The sequence below is a fragment of the Pleurodeles waltl genome, chromosome 1_2, assembly GCF_031143425.1.
Source record: "Pleurodeles waltl isolate 20211129_DDA chromosome 1_2, aPleWal1.hap1.20221129, whole genome shotgun sequence".
Classification (NCBI taxonomy): Eukaryota; Metazoa; Chordata; class Amphibia; order Caudata; family Salamandridae; genus Pleurodeles; species Pleurodeles waltl.
Window position 1 is genome coordinate 317119309 of NC_090437.1, and position 19707 is coordinate 317139015.

At 40.8% G+C, this 19707-nt stretch overlaps 1 protein-coding gene across 3 annotated transcripts in view; it reads left to right on the plus strand.

The window, feature by feature from the left end:
* The window catches only part of TTC39B (tetratricopeptide repeat domain 39B), a 486814-nt gene that overhangs the window by 292312 nt on the left and 174795 nt on the right, over window positions 1-19707 (plus strand). The gene's annotated exons all lie outside the window — the stretch shown is intronic.

A 19707-nucleotide genomic window follows, 5' to 3' on the forward strand; every position in this document is an offset into this window, starting at 1 on the left:
ATTCTTAGATTTAGGTCACCATTCTATTATCAGGAAAGGAATTTGTATGGGCCATTTTTAGGGACGTTTACTAATTTATGTTGCTCTTTGGTACGGCATTCGTTCCTCAGTGAATCTGTGGAAGGAGCATGCAGAACATAAAGCAATCGAATTTGAATGACCTATTAGAAGTTAGCGCTCTAGTTTTGAAATGTCACCGGCCATATGCAAGCCCAACATAAACTATGTAGCAGGAAACCAGTGGCGACCAGTAATTTTAGGAGGGAAGGATGCGGATGGGACACACATGCACACATACACACTCATTCATTCACACACACAAACGTACACACACATCCATTCACAACACTCATTACCAAATATTCAAACCTACAAGAACACATGCACCAAACATTAATTGAAAAAAAAAAAAACACACACTTTTCTGCAGCTGAGTCTTGGGGGTCCTGGGAGGGTTGTGACTGCTTCCTTCCCTCATTGGTTTACCTTAGGTCAGCCAATTAGGGAAGACAGCAGTCCTGAGCCTCGTAGGTCCCAGGACGGTTGGGACTGCTGCCTTCCTTAGGTCAGCTAATGAGGGAAGGCAGCAACCCCAGCCTCGTCACAGAGTGGGATGGGGTCTGTAAGGCTCTGTGATGCTGATTGACACTTGGCCCTGGGAGTTTCAGGGCTTAAAACTGAAGCGCCCAAGTCGGAGTCCGTGTGTGACACTATCCCTTGTCACCAACGGGGAGGGCCTCGAGGACCTTTGCTGACCTGAGGAGGTCATACCCACAGGAGCTGTGACTTCCTCAGCCCAGCCAAGTTCATCCCAGGCAACCAGGAGCCTGCGCAAATAGCGCATATCTAGCTTCTGGCTGCCTGACCTGAAAATGAGGAGTGTCTGTCAGGCTGACCTTTACTCACCCTGACAGACACTCTTCCTAAGGGGCAAAATGTGAGGGGGAGCCCCAAAGGACGTGCCACGGTGTGAGAAGGTAGCCTCTTTCTAGCCTTGTTACCCCCACTTTTGGCCTGTTTGTGAGTGTATGTCAGGGTGTTTGTCACTGTTTTCACTGTCTCACTGGGATCCTGATAGCCAGGCCTCAGTGCTCATAGTGAAAACACTATGTTTTCAGTATGGTTGTTATGTGTCACTGGGATCCTGCTGGTCAGAACCCCAGTGCTCATAGGTTTGTGGCCTATATGTATGTGTCACTGGGACCCTGTCACACAGGGCCCCAGTGCTCATAGGTGGGCATGTGTATGTTCCCTGTGTGGTGCCTAACTGTCTCACTGAGGCTCTGCTAACCAGAACCTCAGTGGTTATGCTCTCTCATTTCTTTCCAAATTGTCACTGACAGGCTAGTGACCATTTTTACCAATTTACATTGGCTTACTGGAACACCCTTATAATTCCCTAGTATATGGTACTGAGGTACCCAGGGTATTGGGGTTCCAGGAGATCCCTATGGGCTGCAGCATTTCTTTTGCCACCCATAGGGAGCTCTGACAATTCTTACACAGGCCTGCCACTGCAGCCTGAGTGAAATAACGTCCACGTTATTTCACAGCCATTTTACACTGCACTTAAGTAACTTATAAGTCACCTATATGTCTAACCTTTACCTGGTAAAGGTTAGGTGCAAAGTTACTTAGTGTGAGGGCACCCTGGCACTAGCCAAGGTGCCCCCACATTGTTCAGAGCCAATTCACTGAACTTTGTGAGTGCGGGGACACCATTACACGCGTGCACTACATATAGGTCACTACCTATATGTAGCTTCACCATGGTAACTCCGAATATGGCCATGTAACATGTCTATGATCATGGAATTGCCCCCTCTATGCCATCCTGGCATTGTTGGTACAATTCCATGATCCCAGTGGTCTGTAGCACAGACCCTGGTACTGCCAGACTGCCCTTCCTGGGGTTTCTCTGCAGCTGCTGCTGCTGCCAACCCCTCAGACAGGCAGCTGCCCTCCTGGGGTCCAGCCAGGCCTGGCCCAGGATGGCAGAACAAAGAACTTCCTCTGAGAGAGGGTGTGACACCCTCTCCCTTTGGAAAATGGTGTGAAGGCAGGGGAGGAGTAGCCTCCCCCAGCCTCTGGAAATGCTTTGTTGGGCACAGATGTGCCCAATTCTGCATAAGCCAGTCTACACCGGTTCAGGGACCCCTTAGCCCCTGCTCTGGCGCGAAACTGGACAAAGGAAAGGGGAGTGACCACTCCCCTGACCTGCACCTCCCCTGGGAGGTGTCCAGAGCTCCTCCAGTGTGCTCCAGACCTCTGCCATCTTGGAAACAGAGGTGCTGCTGGCACACTGGACTGCTCTGAGTGGCCAGTGCCACCAGGTGACGTCAGAGACTCCTTGTGATAGGCTCCTTCAGGTGTTAGTAGCCTTTCCTCTCTCCTAGGTAGCCAAACCCTCTTTTCTGGCTATTTAGGGTCTCTGTCTCTGGGGAAACTTTAGATAACGAATGCATGAGCTCAGCCGAGTTCCTCTGCATCTCCCTCTTCACCTTCTGATAAGGAATCGACCGCTGACCGCGCTGGAAGCCTGCAAACCTGCAATATAGTAGCAAAGACGACTACTGCAACTCTGTAACGCTGATCCTGCCGCCTTCTCGACTGTTTTCCTGCTTGTGCATGCTGTGGGGGTAGTCTGCCTCCTCTCTGCACCAGAAGCTCCGAAGAAATCTCCCGTGGGTCGACGGAATCTTCCCCCTGCAACCGCAGGCACCAAAAAGCTGCATTACCGGTCCCTTGGGTCTCCTCTCAGCACGACGAGCGAGGTCCCTCGAATCCAGCGACACCGTCCAAGTGACCCCCACAGTCCAGTGACTCTTCAGCCCAAGTTTGGTGGAGGTAAGTCCTTGCCTCACCTCGCTGGGCTGCATTGCTGGGAACCGCGACTTTGCAAGCTACTCCGGCCCCTGTGCACTTCCGGCGGAAATCCTTCGTGCACAGCCAAGCCTGGGTCCACGGCACTCTAACCTGCATTGCACGACTTTCTAAGTTGGTCTCCGGCGATGTGGGACTCCTTTGTGCAACTTCGGCGAGCACCGTTTCACGCATCCTCGTAGTGCCTGTTTCTGGCACTTCTCCGGGTGCTACCTGCTTCAGCGAGGGCTCTTTGTCTTGCTCGACGTCCCCTCTCTCTGCAGGTCCAATTTGCGACCTCCTGGTCCCTCCTGGGCCCCAGCAGCGTCCAAAAAAACGCCAAACGCACGATCTGCGTGTAGCAAGGCTTGTTGGCGTCCGTCCGGCGGGAAAACACTTCTGCACGACTCTCCAAGGCGTGGGGGATCCATCCTCCAAAGGGGAAGTCTCTAGTCCTTGTCGTTCCTGCAGTATTCACAGTTCTTCATCCTAGTAAGAGCTTCTTTGCACCAACCGCTGGCATTTCTTGGGCATCTGCCCACCTCCGAGCTGCTTGTGACTTTTGGACTTGGTCCCCTTGTTCCACAGGTACCCTCAGTCAGGAATCCATCGTTGTTGCATTGCTGATTTGTGTTTTCCTTGCATTTTCCCTCTATCACGACTATTTTGTCCTTAGGGGAACTTTGGTGCACTTTGCACTCACTTTTCAGGGTCTTGGGGAGGGTTATTTTTCTAACTCTCACTATTTTCTGATAGTCCCAGCGACCCTCTACAAGGTCACATAGGTTTGGGGTCCATTCGTGGTTCACATTCCACTTTTGGAGTATATGGTTTGTGTTGCCCCTATCCCTATGTTTCCCCATTGCATCCTATTGTAACTATACATTGTTTGCACTGTTTTCTAAGACTATACTGCATATTTTTGCTATTGTGTATATATATCTTGTGTATATTTCCTATCCTCTCACTGAGGGTACACTCTAAGATACTTTGGCATATTGTCACAAAAATAAAGTACCTTTATTTTTAGTATAACTGTGTATTGTGTTTTCTTATGATATTGTGCATATGACACTAAGTGGTACTGTAGTAGCTTCACACGTCTCCTAGTTCAGCCTAAGCTGCTCTGCTAAGCTACCATTATCTATCAGCCTAAGCTGCTAGACACCCTATACACTAATAAGGGATAACTGGGCCTGGTGCAAGGTGCAAGTACCCCTTGGTACTCACTACAAGCCAGTCCAGCCTCCTACACACGGCTGCTGGAAATGCTGCGTAGCAAAGGCGGATGCCTGACTTTTCCTGTCAGTACAGGATGCTGGCCCTCTACTGACATGCATTCAAGATAGTAAGCTATTTAACTTTTGTACATCTGTGTATTACTTTTACTATAATAAATATGAAGAGCCTACTTTACATAACATAATTGGGATAAACTACAGTAATAATGATGGTAGCACCTCTAGTAAAGAAGCATGGCTCCTGGTAGTTATGAATTAGGAGCCAAAAGCACAGGATATGGGGTTCAGAGCACCTTTTATATGTACGCTCCCTCCCAGCACATTTGGTTCAGAATTTTGATGTTCTAAGCAAGGGTCAGTGGGACCTTATCTGCCTAGTAGAAACAATGTTGAACAAATTAGCTATACCTGAAAGCTTTAAGTTTTTACAAACAAATAAAACAGTCCATAGAGGTGATGGGACGGCCTTTATTTTTAGAGAAAATTGAAATTGCTGTTTAATTGACTCAAGAACTGAGGGAGACGTTAAATCCTTAGTCTGATAATGTTATAGCTCAGCAGAGCTCGCCTATTTTTAACTTCTTCTACATTAGCGGATAATTCTTGGAATACAATATTCGATATGATTGGTGTGTTTTCCTCTTCTATCAGAATATGAAACTTCTGGGGCTCTCAAACATACATTTCAGTGATATCAATGATAGTAAAGCACATCATTTCTGATCCACATCAATTCAAGTTACTTGTTGCTATGGGTGGATCACTCTTTGATTCGTTTCCAAACATTTGTGGATATTTATAAACCCTCTTGTAGGCCTGGACCAAAAGACATGTTTGAGCTTGGAACAAGCTCAGTGTAGAGTCAGTGTCTGTGAAAAGCAGACAAAGCTTTGGTTTCCTGAACTGTGACTCTGTTACTAATGCATAGCTGTGCTTGAATAAAAATGCCTTAGATATTTTAGAGCAAGAATTACCTGAAAAAGTATTTAAAACTTGTCGTAAATCAAAGTCCCTCAAATGGTATTCTGATTCCTTAAGGCAACCAATAATGATACTGATGCAGTGAATTATGAACAACAAATAAAAATGTACAATATGAAGTGATGAAGTGTGCTAGGTATAATTTGATTATTGAATTATTCTATTTTTGGATATTTAAATGCAAATAGAGAACTGGTTTCTGCTCTTTTAATTTATTCAACGTAGCTGTGCTACAGGAGCTGTAATATCTTCTAAAAGTTTATAGTGATGTAGCCGCATAAAACAAATTGTCGACCAAGACCTATTGGCTTTGCCAATGTTTTTTTTGCCATGTTGCACATGGCTGAAAGTAAAGATAAAACGCTTTGTGACACATCCAGCGTTGGCTGCACTATAGTGTTCTTTTTATTACTTTTAGCTATGCTGCACTGAAACCAGCACTGCTGTATGATCTATACTGTAGCATCCCTGTAGATCTAAAGTGTGGGGGCTGGAAGTTCACTCCTGAACTTTGCATGCGGCCCCCTGTTCAAAACGGGTAGGCATTTATTTACAAGTTAATTGACGTGAAAGAAAGCAAGTAACTAGGGTGTCCTGCACATTGAACTTTTAGGCCACCTTCATTTTTTATTAACATTCTGCATCAAACAAAAATATGGAAAGGTCTCCTCAAAAATTCCCTAAAAGTATTTTATTCACATGCAGAACTGTTTTGACTCAGTAGTAGCATTACATCAGACTAAATCAGTGCAAGTATTTTTTTTAAGGATTAGTTTTCAAACATTAATTTTGAAACGTTCATGCTTCCATCCACCATGATAATGCCAATAGTGAACTAAGAGGCAAGTCTGTTATGTGCACCCTTTGGATGGCTTGGGTTGCTATTCTACGTAGACAACATTTTAGTAAAACAAAAGTTGGCGAAGTTTTCGTACATTCATACAGAGCACATCCTGAAGGTATGTATTTCAAGATCGTATTATATGTAATGATAAAGGACATGCATTGGCAAAGCCTATGGGTTTTGCCTATGCGAAATCTATTGTCTTTGTCAATGTTTTTTGTACATGTTGCAGATGACTATAATAAAGATGTGAAGTAATCTAAAGAGCTGCTGACTTGGGGAATCGAGTTTGAGTCTTGGTGTTGGCTAAATCCATCAAATCATGTAATCTCCCCAGTGCCATAAAAAAAGTGTCTTTGTGCAATGTAACTGGTGCTCTTATAAAGCGCAGAAGTACTTTATAGAACTTTTAAGTGCTTTTTAGGTCTCAGCTTTAGACGGCGTGCATGCACTGTCTCAAACTGAGTCATGTTGTATCTACATCTCATCCTCAGCGTGCCCATAGCCTTCCCATTTGCTGGCAAAATCGTCTCTCCATTTTGCAGTATCCCCATTCGTCAAAGGCATGCATACGTCTTGCCATTTCCACTGTTTATCTCTCCCCGAGAGCACAGGCCAACTACTGTTTACATATGCAGCAGCCAGTTTTTAGCGATTGTTTTGGAACTACTTTTTTATTTTGGTTTCAGTGGGTGACCGGTCCCACCACACATTAGGAGCACTGTTGTTTCATACGGCTGCTTTCTTTTCCGAGTAGGCTTGAGTGTTGAACATTGCCATTTGTGTTTTATTAGCTGTGCCAATGAGTCTGTGAGATTGTAAACATGTTAAAGAGACAGTGTTTGCTAAAGGAAAAGTCTGTGCTGTTGTTCCGGTCGCTCGGTTTGTTTCATATGGCTGCTTTCTTTTCCGTGTACGCTTGGATGTTTAACATTGCTGTTTGTGTTTCATGAGCTGCGCCATTGAGTCTGCCTTTTGTTTGTACCGTTCATTTTCTGCTTGTTTCTTGCCCCCTGTGCCTTTCCTCTTCTTTCTTTCCTGTTGTTTCTGCCTTTCTGCTTCTGATCTATTATTTTGACCAGGCTCACAGTTGACTCTATGTAAGTGACTGTACCTTAGCTCATAGACTAGGGTGTTGTAGTTATTTGTGTTATAGGAGAAGTTGTATTTTGGTCCTGATGACACGTCAATGGATCCAGCTGAACCACTAGACGTGAAACATGTTGACCTTTAGATTAGAGGTTCCATGATAGTTTCGGCCTCTAAGTTATGTTTCCGAAAGTACATGAGCATCACCACTCAACTTTTACTTTCAATTTGTTTTTAATCTTGGCCTATATCTCATTCTAGCTGATTAAACCTGTGATGTTTTTTGAGACTTAGAGCCAATTTTAACTTTTTTTTTCTCTCCTGATTTTCTAAGTGCCTGTAGACAGGTGTTGACTGCGATATAGTCAATCACGTCAGTCACTATAAGAGAACTTCGGCAATGAGCCTTCCCCATTGGGGAGCCTGTCAGACATTGCAGCGCCGGTCTGACGAGGAGCATTCCCAATGATGAAGCTAAACATCCATTGTGATGTGTGAGGGCTCTTGCTCCTGAAGAGTCAGGTTTCCCTGTTTTTCTATTTTGGAACAGTGTACTCTTTTGGTTTTTGTGACTATAGCAATAGTCAGTGTTCAGTGGGTTTTCTAGTGTTTTTGGCCCCTGTTCCACTCCACCTACTGCACCATTCAAATCATAACCCTAGTGCCTGCAGGCAAGCAATGGGCAGAATGCATTCCCTGGTCAACTTTATGGAACTCCCCAATATGTCTTTCTGTGCTGTCTGGTAGGCTGCAACCTAATAATTGTTTCAAACGCAAAAATTGTAGTAGTCAATCATACTTAAACCTGCTAGGCCTGAAACTTTAAGGCACTGAAAATCTTACAGAAAATTGGAGAGTCAGCATAAGGCCCGATATTGACCTTTTGAGACTTTTTTTTTTTTACATAATGAATAGATGTGTGAAATATTTTTCTTCTTGTTTATACAGATGTTTCTACGTCTGGAAAGACTACTGCTAGCTAATGAATAGACTTGTTATTTAGAGGATTAGATATGAGCGTTCACATACGGGAATGCAGTCCTATATGGAAGGATGAGTCATGTGAACTTAGACAAAATAGTTACACAATAAGACAGTCATGATCTTAGATGTTGCTGTCTGAAGAATATTGTGTTCCTGTGAGAAGACATGGAGTGAACACGTTCCCATGGGTGCTTGAAAGATGATTGGTCGACTGAAGAAAGAAGAGCCCACATAAAGTTGCAACATTGATTTTGTATGTCTGTAAAAGTGTGTCTTCCTAGAGTAGGTCACTTACCTTTCCCCTTGATCCCTTTCATGCATGTGTTAGCATGTTGCATAGAGACTCTACTGAGTTTCTCAAATCTCTCTTCATGAGAAGTCCTACTTTGATTGATTACTTGAATTATTGAGATGACCTTCTATGCTGAAGTTTTATACTTTGATTTCTCTTGAATTCAGAACTCTTTATGGGTATCTGTACTGACACCTTTTCCTTCTCACTCCTTGAATAGGGATTATTTCCTGTATGGAAAGTGCTTAATGCATTTTATGATTTAGTAATTAATTAATTTTATCTTGTGACTCTAATAAAGATGAACTACTAAATACATTTGATTAATAAAGCCCTTTAACTCATAACAAACTTTCATTATTGACTGAAATAGACCAGAAATTGTTAAAATAATTTAATGTGATGCACAGCTCCTGATTAATATAAGCAAGCTTCAAAGATCAATCTACCCGAGAAAAGTAAGGCGATGGGGGTTAGTTCTGATAGCAGTAAACTGAGACCCTAACTGAAACGATCCTCTCACCAGCAGAGAAGTTGGTAGCAGGAGGACGGTTTACTTTGAGACAAAGAAGAGCTGTACGTTATTGCCCCAGCTTAGAGAAATGCCCATGCCTTGTGGTCTAAAGCCCACATTTTAAAGACTGACAAGGTGCGGTTTTAAAGGCAGTTGCAGTATTGGAGGTATAAGCATCAATAGAGTTATGCATCTCAATTGTTTTGTTGTTAAGTTTGCTCATGTGGAGGTGTATGTGTGTTGAACGAATTGGTAATGCTTAAGCGTTTAATGTTGAAGAGGTTATTGGACTCTGAAGCAAAGGCAAAAGAGTCACTGCATGCCTATTATCAGTGAATGCTGCAGGTGTTTAAACACACAGTGGGCAAGAAAATCCTGAAGGGAGTGATATGGGGTTCTGAGTTTAGCAATTTGTTCTTGGGTTGAGACCAACATTAGTATGCCCAAACAGCAGAACGTAATTTGCTGGCAGTTGAAACTTTTAGAAGAGATCCTGAGGTATGCAAAATACTGTAGTGATGAACAAGAGATGAAGCAGAAAAGGTTTACGGAGAAATTCATGCTTGCCCAAATGAAGTTTGCACAGAAGAGTTTTCAGAATCAGTAGTTTGCAGGGAACCAAAATAAAAAGCAAGGTGTTGCTTTGCAGGCTGGAGTCCAAGGAGGAGTTGGTGTTTTACAGGGTAGAAGTGTTCCAATTTCTGGTGTTGATGTTGCAACGTTGAAGAGGTCGACACCCTGTCATTTCTGTAACAACATTGAGCATTGGAGGAGGGAGTGTGAGGCTGAATCCTGATAGATTAAGTGCAGATGGCCAAATGAAAGTGCGGTTGTAAAACTTAGCTGTTCGGCAAAATGCAAGTGCCAATGCAGACACAGGCTCCAATGATGCAGGTACAGTAAGCTCTGATGGGCCCACAGAAATATGGGAACCCCTAGATTTAATGTGAATTGGATGCCCAGAGCAAATCTAGCTACATTTCAGAATCGGAACCAGAACCAGTTTCAACAGTACCCTATGTTGGACAGTGATAGTTTTAGTTTCCTGAGGTGGGAGGAATATTGCATACTCAGGCCAGTCTTAGAGGTAGACCGGAGTGGGCCAATTGTAGAAGAAATTAATGGCCACCAAGTGTAATTTCTTAGAACGGTGGAAGTCCCAGACCTACACCTCTAGGGAATTAAGATCTAAATTGTAGGAGTTACAAATAAACAAAGTGCAAACCCACTTAAGAGGAAATCCCTGTAAAAAAAGGTTATTTTAAGGAAAATTGTCAATTTGTTGTTGATGATTAGAGTCCTGTAAATCTCTTGGGAAGAGATTTGCTGTGCAAGGTATATTACACAATTTACTGTGCTACGGATGATGTTGAAATTCAAATACATGATGAAGATGATTAATTTAAAATGTCCCAACAAGGAATAGTATGATTGTAGCTGGTGAGCATAGTAGATAATTTATCTCCTGATTTTAAAGAAACTGTGAACCCACAAGTATTGGATTTTACAGGAAAGGACATTGGACTAATCAAGGCTGTAGAACTGGTCTGAATTACAGTGAAGCCCAAATGCAGTGTATCCAAGGACACCACCATATAATTTGACCCCTGAGACGGTGGCAGGAATAACACCAGTAATTAATGACATTTTGAGGAAAGAGATTTTAAGAAATTGTTGGAAGCTCTTGCAACTTTCTAATCCTGGGCTTACAGAGGCCAGATAGTAAATATTGGATTGTGCAAGATCTTCAAAAGATTAACAACATTGTTGTTCCATTGTTGTAGCTGTACCACATACAGCTACAATACTTTTTCAAATTCCATGCACTACAGAATGGTGTACTACTGTGGATCTCTTACAGGCCATCTTTTCCATCCCATTGCAGGAGGACAGATAGTCTTCTTATTTGTGTTCTGAGATTGGCATGGCACAGAGTTCCACAAAGGTATATTGAGGTCTTTTGTTTTTCAACTACATCTTGGAAAATAATCTTGAGTCTCTGCAGATGTCTTGCAGATCAACTCTTGTGCAATATATTGATGACCTACTTGTGGCATCAGAGTCATGAGAAGATTGCAGACAAGATATGATTGCTTTGTTGAATCACCTAGCTGAGAATGGACATAAGGTATCTCAGAGTAAATTGCAATGCTGTAAAAAAAAAAGTCAATTACTTGGAACATACTTTTGAGAAAAGTATGAGGAAGGTGTCTCAAGAAAGAGTGGAAACTACCCTTAGGATGAATCCACCAAGAACACAGAAAGAAGTCAGGATGTTCCTGGGAATGGTTGGCTACCCTAGACAGTTAATACCAAACTTTCTTTAGTGAGCAAGCCTTTACTAGGGCTGACGCAGAAGGATGTGTCTAATTTGCTTCCATAGGACAACAATTGCTTGAATGCTTACCTAGACCTGAGAGAAGGTCACTGTCGTGCCCTGGCTCTATGAATGCCTGATTACAGTAAAGTGTTCACTTTGTTTTGCAAGGAGAGGGAGGGATGTGCTCTCTGTGCTTACTCAAATCCATGGAGATTCAGAAAGACCTGTGGGATATTTTTCAGCTACTGTTGATCCTGTAGCTGCAGGACTGCCCAGTTGTCTTTAAGGGCTTGCGGCAGTTGGTGTCAGTATCAAGAGGTGTGACAATATAGCGATGAGATATATATTTTTTGTTTTAACTGTTATGGTCCCTCAACCCGTTAATGTCCTGCTTACTCAAACTAAAACACAGTATATGACAAATAGCAGACTTACAAAGTATGAACAACAGATTCTTGCTGCTGAAAATTTGGAACTAAGACATTGTCACACATTAAATCTGGCATCTTTTTTGCTGATACCTGAAACTGCGAATGATGATGTAGTACATGATTGTCTAGATGTCCCAGATTTATGCTCCAAGCCAAGACCAGACTTAAGAGATGAACCTTTACAAGAGCCTGATAATGTAATTTTTGTGGACGGCTCATGTCTGAGAAACAATGAGGGTACACTCAGAGCAGCCTATACTATTTAAGAAGTTGTGGAAGCTTTGTGGCTTCAAAGTATTACTTTAGCATAAGTGGCAGAATTGATTGCCCTTACAGGAGCTTGTAGTCTATCAGCATTGAGTGTGGTTATATCTACAGATAGTATGGTTTTGGTGTGGCCCATGACTTTGGACAGTTATGGTCACAGAGAGGTCTCATTACATCATCTGCCTAGCCTATATGAAATAGCGATCTACAAATTCCTACAGAAGATGCTGTAGTCAAATGTACCACTCACCTAACTGGCAATGATTATTCTGCAGTTAAAAACAGATTTGCGGAATAAGTTGCACAGTATTGTGCACATGTGGCTTGTACATTTAACAGGGCGGCATATGCAAATGAATCTGAAGAGGACACTGCTTTTTCATTGTTGTCAGTGTCTGATACTTGGGAAGAACTAAGGAGATTGCAGGAAGAAGTGTCACAAGTAGAACAGAAGGTTTGGATTAGAGCAGGATGTGGTAAAAATGCAGATGACATTTGGATTTTAGCAGATGGAAGACCAGTGTTGCCAGACAGCTAACTGTTTTCCATAACATTTTCATTGTCCTTTACATCCTGGGAGAGACACAATGGTGAGCTTCAGACAAAATTGGTTTAACCCCAGATTTAGAATGCTTGCAGAAGAAATGTCCCATGGATGTGTGACATGCCAACAGATGAGTCAGGAAAAGAACACCAGTAACATTGAGTCTCATATGAAGATCAGATAGTCCCTTCAACAGAATGCAAATGGACTTCATCAGTCTGCCTGTTTATAATGGGCTGAGATATGTCCTGATTATAGTGTACCAGAGATAGTGAAACCTAATTCTATACTTACTCCTGTGACATCTACAAACAATAGTTGAGGCAAAATTGAAGGTGTCATTTGTGAATTACATGAAAGAATATTATATAACAAATGTTTATTCTAGGTTAGTTTAGGAATACACACAAGCATTAGATACAAAGGATTGCTACATCTGTGCACACTTAATTCGGCAGCTGCAGAGGAGGTGACATACCATCACATACCTTTGTCATATGTAAGTACATGTGGCATTTTACTTAGTTTATTATATAGGCAAAAACACTTAGAATATTATTTTTCCAATTTCAACATGATTCTTTCAGTAGTTGTCTTGTGAAGAAGCATGAATCTACATTCACAGGCAACAGAAACAGGCACAGCTTGGTGTTAGTGTAGACCAGGGGTCTCAAACCATTTCTGTAGTGAGAGCTACTTTTGATCAGTGAAAATCATTGTGAGCTACCGAAGGCTAAACAACTTGTGTGTTATTACACCCCGATGCCCAGCTTCCTTGACTTTAAGCCTAATGTCCATAGAGCCTAATACTGTGGCTTGAACAAAATACTTTGACTAGGAGCACTATGATAGGGCTTCCATGTGTGTCAGTGAGAGAGTGGTCTTTGGGGATGTATGAACATGTGTGCATATAAATGCGATATATGTGTATGGGTAACTGAGACCCTGCATCGTATGTACTTGTGGCACAGGACATACCTTTTGCCATATGTGGAACCTTAGATGGATAACACAACCATGCAACCATTTTTTTTTTAAATGGGAGAAATTTTAAGTACAAAAATGTTCATAATGTGGGACATTTTTCTCCACTTTAAATTTCTCCCATTTAAAAAATGACAGCATTTTCAGTTAAAAATATAGCACAGTGTTCTACTGGGAGCAAGAGATCTGTGGTTTGTAAATGCAACACTTTGAAAAAATAAATTGAGAAAATTAAAATGAGACGTTAACTTGATTATAAGATAACATTTCATTTGAATTTTCTCTGATTTAAAAGCATTGAGAAACATACTTTTGTTCTCACCTTCAATACTGAGTTGGCAAGGACTTGTATTTAAGAGTTAAATACCTTAGTGCTTCAGTTCTTCACCTCTGTGCCCTGTGTCATAAATCTGTTCCAGCACTGCTCCTTATCAGACCCTTCTATCTGCAGCCTAATGATACGATTGTAAAATAAACACAGCCTTCTCTTAAATTTAAAAGGAAAATATGACTCTGTGCTTTTTAAAAATGAATTCTAGACTGTGACCGACTCTGAAAGCGTCTTGGAGCTACTGGTAGGTCGCTATCAACTGGTTGGAGACACCTGGTGTAGATCATCCACACCTATAGCTACAGTTAATGCATATGAAAACAGCTTGCCCTGCTTGATGAGACCATTAGAAAATGCATTTTTCGTGGCATTAGAAGAAAGGAGGGCACACATTTCCATAGTAAAAGCAAAGGGGAAGACATTTGGAAAATGTTTGGAAGAAGATAAATACATAAATAAAATAATATCTCATTAGTTCAGATTAGACAGACGACAAAAGTGAAAAATATGTATTTACAAACAAATCAGTTTAGAAAAAAAACTGTAGGAGTTGGCAGTTGTGAACACACATTCGAAATTATGGGATGTTCATGGCACATTTTACAAGGAGAAGAAGCAGGTATTCCAGGAGCTTACTTTATTTGTGTACTGGATGCTTATTTTCAATTACTAGCTGATTGGGAGGGTATTTGCTATTTAGCTTTGCTGTTTCCTAAGATGTATCATTTGAATAGTATAGATGCTTTGACAATGACACCATCACACAGACATATAGGTGGTATAAGTGATAGAACACAAGTAGTTGGAGACATTTGTGGAACAGTCATTCTACCAATGGGAGTTGTCTTAAATGATGAGAAAATTAGAACGCTATCAACAGTAGTTGATAAATTGGCAACCAGTACTTCTGGAGCTTTGTTGGTTGTTAACACAGAATTAGTGACTGTACAAAATTGCTTAGCCTTGGACATTTTACTTACAAAAATAAGTGGAGTGTGCAAGATATTGAAAGCACAGCATTGCTGCTCAGACGTATCAGACAAGAGTCTGAAAATGTTAGAATTAACAAAGAACATTTCTGAACATTTCTGATTTAAAACCTGAGTTAGAATCATTAGGAACAACTACTGTTTTACAGAATTTAGGTAAATGAGTTTCTGCAATTAGTGACTGGTTTGCTACCAGTGGAGGAGGAATTTACAGAGCTATATTTGTGCAAATACTAATAGCTGGGTTTTGCATATTAACTTTGTTTGCTTTTTATAAGGCCTGTAGATGTTATTTTGATGAGAGAAAGAACAGTGAAGGAAACAAACAGATTAGAAAAGAATTGGAATAACAAGAATAAATAATTCAAAAGCTTGAAAGGATCTGATAAACAGAGGATGAGAGTGTAATCTAGGGATTCATTGTGAAGAAAAGGTGATGGTATGAGAACCATCAGAGGGGGAATTATAAAAGCTTAAAAAGAATATTTTCAACAATAATGCTGAAATAATGTGTAAGCTAATGATGACTAAAAGAAAAAGAGTTAAAAATGCAAAATTCGTAGTAGCCAATCATACTTAAACGTGAATAGTTGTGCAAAATGTTTTTCTTCCCATTTATGCAGCTGTTTCTACTTCTAAAAAGAACACTTTTACATAATGAATAGACTTGTTATTTAGAAGGTGAGATATCAAAGTTCACACACAAGAATGAAGTCTTGTATGGGAGGATGAATAATGAGAACTTAGAAGAAATAGTTATTCAATAAGGCATAGTTGCGGTCTTAGAAGTTGCTGTCTGAAGAATATTGTGTTCATGTAAGAAAATGGAGTGAACCCATACCCATGGTCGCATTAAAATTAAAATGTGTTTGTTCAAATGATGAAAGAAGAAGCCACATGAAGTTGTAACATTGATTTTGTCTGTCCATGATAGTGTGTGTTCCTAGAGTACGTCACTTCACTTTCCCCTTGATCCCTTTCATGCACGTTGTTTAGAGACTCTGAGTTTCTTGAACCTCTTTTCATAAGAAGTTCTGCTTTGATTGATTATTTGAACTATTGAGCTGACCTTTGATGCTGAAGTTTTGCTTTATGATTTCACTCGAATTCAGAACTTTGTATGGGTTTCTGGACTGACACCTTTTCCTTCTTATTCCTTGAAATAGGGATTATTTCCTGTATGGAACACGCTTAATGCATTTTATGATTTATTAATTACTTATTTTAATTATTGATTTCTGACACAACTTTAATGAATTTTACCTTGAGACTTTAACTATCAAAATTATTTGATTAATAAAATCTTTTAACTCATACAACATTATCGTTTTGACTGATAGACTAGAAATTGTTATGATATTTAATGTTATTTACAACTCCTTATTAATCTCAATCCATGTAAAAGATGGCAGGGGCTAACCTTGATGACGGTAAACTGAGTCCTTCGCTTAAACGAACGCTGTGAAAGCAGTGATCTAGCCCAACATTTTCTGTGAAAAAGCACCACCTTTTATAGTTTCTCACTACACAAGACTCTTAGCCTGGTACTTTACTTTTCTTTACCTTAACTGGGCTCTTTTTCATTGGAAGAAGAAATCATTAGTGTCTTTATAAAGATCAAATCTCGCTCTCCTACTGCTCTCACATTAAGTGCACATGGCATTAGCTTCCTTTGGCACCAATATTGTTTATCTTTTATTACTGACAGGAACCCTCCCCAGTGATTGGAAGGGCGGGATTCTAAAATCTCATTTGGAAAAAAATACAATGTAGAACCTTTTATTGCGGATCGATATAGACCCATTAGTCACTACCCGTAAAAGTATAATAACAGATCCTGTGGTCTCTAAACAGTTGGCCACTCGTTTGGAGGAAAAGAACTGCATCAGAATAATAATTCCCATGATGCATAGCAACTGGCTTTTTACCCAGGAAGATGGACGGAGATCATCCTGACCATTATGCTAGATTAATTGCGGATGATTGCAGACAAGGACAATATTGCGGCCATGATCCTCTTGAATTTGTCTGCAGAATTCAATATAGTACAATTTGCTACACTAATAAAGCGTCTTGTGGAGTTAGGACTACGGGGTAGTGTGCTGAATTGGTTTGTTTTTCAAACTCTAGTGCTGCTCAGTGATAGTTTCTCCATTTCGACCTAATCTTAGAAGATTTGTGTGAGTACCATAATAGTCTCCTTGTTAAATTATTTGGGTGCTCTGCTGTCTTGAATGTTGATGACACCTAACTGTTTTTTTCGTAGTTGGACTCTTGCGCTAGGCAAGACTGCTGGTTTAAGGATGACAGTACTAATGTTTGTAGGTGACTATGCCTATACTGCAACAAGTCGCAAATGTAGTACAAACCCTTCCGCCTCACTAGCAGTACCTCACCAAAAACCCAAACAGTTAGAAGTGATTTGTGGCAGTTGTTACTCATGGACTCAAGAGTGTGACATCTCAGGGAGTGTCGTGGTTAAACGGAGATTACCGCTTTCTCACAGATACATCATGTCTCAACCAAACACAGGCAATAACGAAGATGCAGGAAGGTTTCAATAGTTTTTTATTCAACACAATCTGCAATTTGCGGTAAATTGCATGGGCTGTAATGATTAGGATAATGAACAGTGCAAGAGACAGAAGGGTAAAAACAAGTCATGATTATAAAGCCCCCCACCATCTTGCAGTAACATAGAAAGACATAGAGTGTATAATATGTCCTAATATCCTATTCTGATAGGCCTAACCTTCTACCTAAAGGAGAGCTGGGTATGTGAAACCTAATCTGCCAATGCCATGTCTCTGAGAAGAGCCCCCAACCCTTGTTACCTTGGATTGAGATCTCTAGCTCAGACTCTGTGGGAACACGAAGTCCGGGTCTGCGTCAAGGCAACGTGCAGCATCGATAGCAGCGATGGTATCTGGTCGGAATCCCTCTGATTATCTGTTTAAAGTGAGGTGTATTTATACAGATCTACCTGGACCCCTGATATAGGTTGTTCCCAAACAATAGATAACACAGCATGCTTGGGATGGCAATTAATATAAACAATTACCTCAAAAGCGTGAAGAGGGAAAGTCCCTAATGTGAACACCTACAGTTTGTTTGTCGCTTGATTTGACGCCTTAGCATGGTTGCACTGATAACATAAACCTAAACAAATGGCCTAACTATAAACAAGGTAGCCATCTTAAAAGAATTAATTAAATAAATGGGCTAAGACAGAGGAAGCTAAGTAGGTTAAAAGTCACTAGGTGACGGGGGCACGAGTCTTCAAGCCAAAGGCTAAGCTAACTCCTGTTATCCCATTAAAACAAGCTAGGATTCACTACAATTTCAAGATTGGAGCAAGAAGCCCCTGATGTTAGACCCAACTTGACGGGATGTTTGTTGGCAGTTGGTCATGGGTTGCAAAGCGTTCCCTGCTGCACAGTTCTAGCAAGACTGAGCTTCTGTTAGTGGGTTAACAGGTGACTAGATGGAATATTACCATCTGGGCAGGTTGCTGGGAACAAGGCCTTCAATCAAAGTTAAATATTTAGTTGTCCTTTTAGAAGATTGCCTCCAAATTGATCACCTGATCATTATTGTCTCTTCATCCTGCTTCTTCCAATTGAAGATCCCGAAAAAGATTTTCCCTTTCTTACAGTAACATATGCATTCACGCATGGTTTCTGCAACTGTTATGTCTAACATAGGCTATTGTAATGTACTATATTTAGGCCTGCTACAATCTTCTTTAACAGTTTTACACACAATTAAGAACTTGGCAGACTGGTTTGTGGGTTAAAAATATTTTTATCATGTTGTGCAAGCAAGAACTACATTGGATTGGCTGCCTGTTAAGCAGATGGTTGCATTTTTTTTTTTTTAATTTGCTTTCAAGTTTTTTTGGCCTTATAAAGTCTCCTTCAGTGGATCAATTGCAGTCCTACCATTCATGGAGAAATCTTCCTTCTAGCTCTCAAATACTCTTTGCAGTGCCGAAGATTAAAAAGATAGGAATAGAAGACTGAACTCTAGTGTAATTGGACATACGTTGTGAATAAGTTGTGAAAGAAGCTGCTAGTTGTGATTAAAGCAATCTCCTCATATATGATATTCAAGAAGGCGATAAAAACTTATTTTTGTAGTCAAGATAGTGTCCCCTTGTGTAGCCTCTGTCCCTGCTTCTATTGGTCGTTAGCGCCAAGATGACTTGAGGGATGAATGTTTGAACTCTATAAATGTTTCCTCTTTCTTTTACATTCTATTCTATTTATTGTAGACATTTTATCAAAACAGTCTTGTCCATAAAACAGTCCTGTTATTTGGTAATATCAGGATAACTAAAACAGCCAACACCTTTTCACCTAACCAAAGGACTTTTTCAACACTATTGAGAGGCTTTATGGCTCTCAGACTAGCGTCAGGAGTACCAATACTCATTTAAAAGCAGTAATCTAAATATTGGTGTTCGTCATAAGTTTAATATTTTTCTGAAATGAAGTTATTGTTTCCAGGTTAGTAGTGGTTAGTAGTGATAACAATTTGTAGTGTAGAAGATTTTTACTGTGATAATCCCTGTTCACCACTCTTCGTAGGTGTTGAATTCTTTTGTCAACTGTAATTTTATTTATTTGTAATTTAATGAGTGAATTTAATAATTTATATAGTGAATAATTTATAGTTTCCTTCATGGAAACGTATGCTCAGTACAGTGGGCCCAAGTTGTGTATGGGTAGCAGGACGGCTTTTACTCCTAACCACTCAGTTTAATTTGAAGTTTTTCTGGGGCCCTCTTCCACAGCAGTGGAACGTGGCTTATTTGGACCCTGATATAGGTCTCATCCACAGACTGCTTTGAGCAATGTTCACGACAGATCTCTTATGGTACATGGTAAAAACATACAGAAGGCTCAGGGGCTATCCATTGGTTGGCCTTGCCACTCTCATTTGCTTGCTGCTTATTTGATGGCTTGCTTTCCTCATTTTTCTCCAGAGGACCGCATATGTGGGGGTTTCAATACTTAAAGGTCTTACAATGTT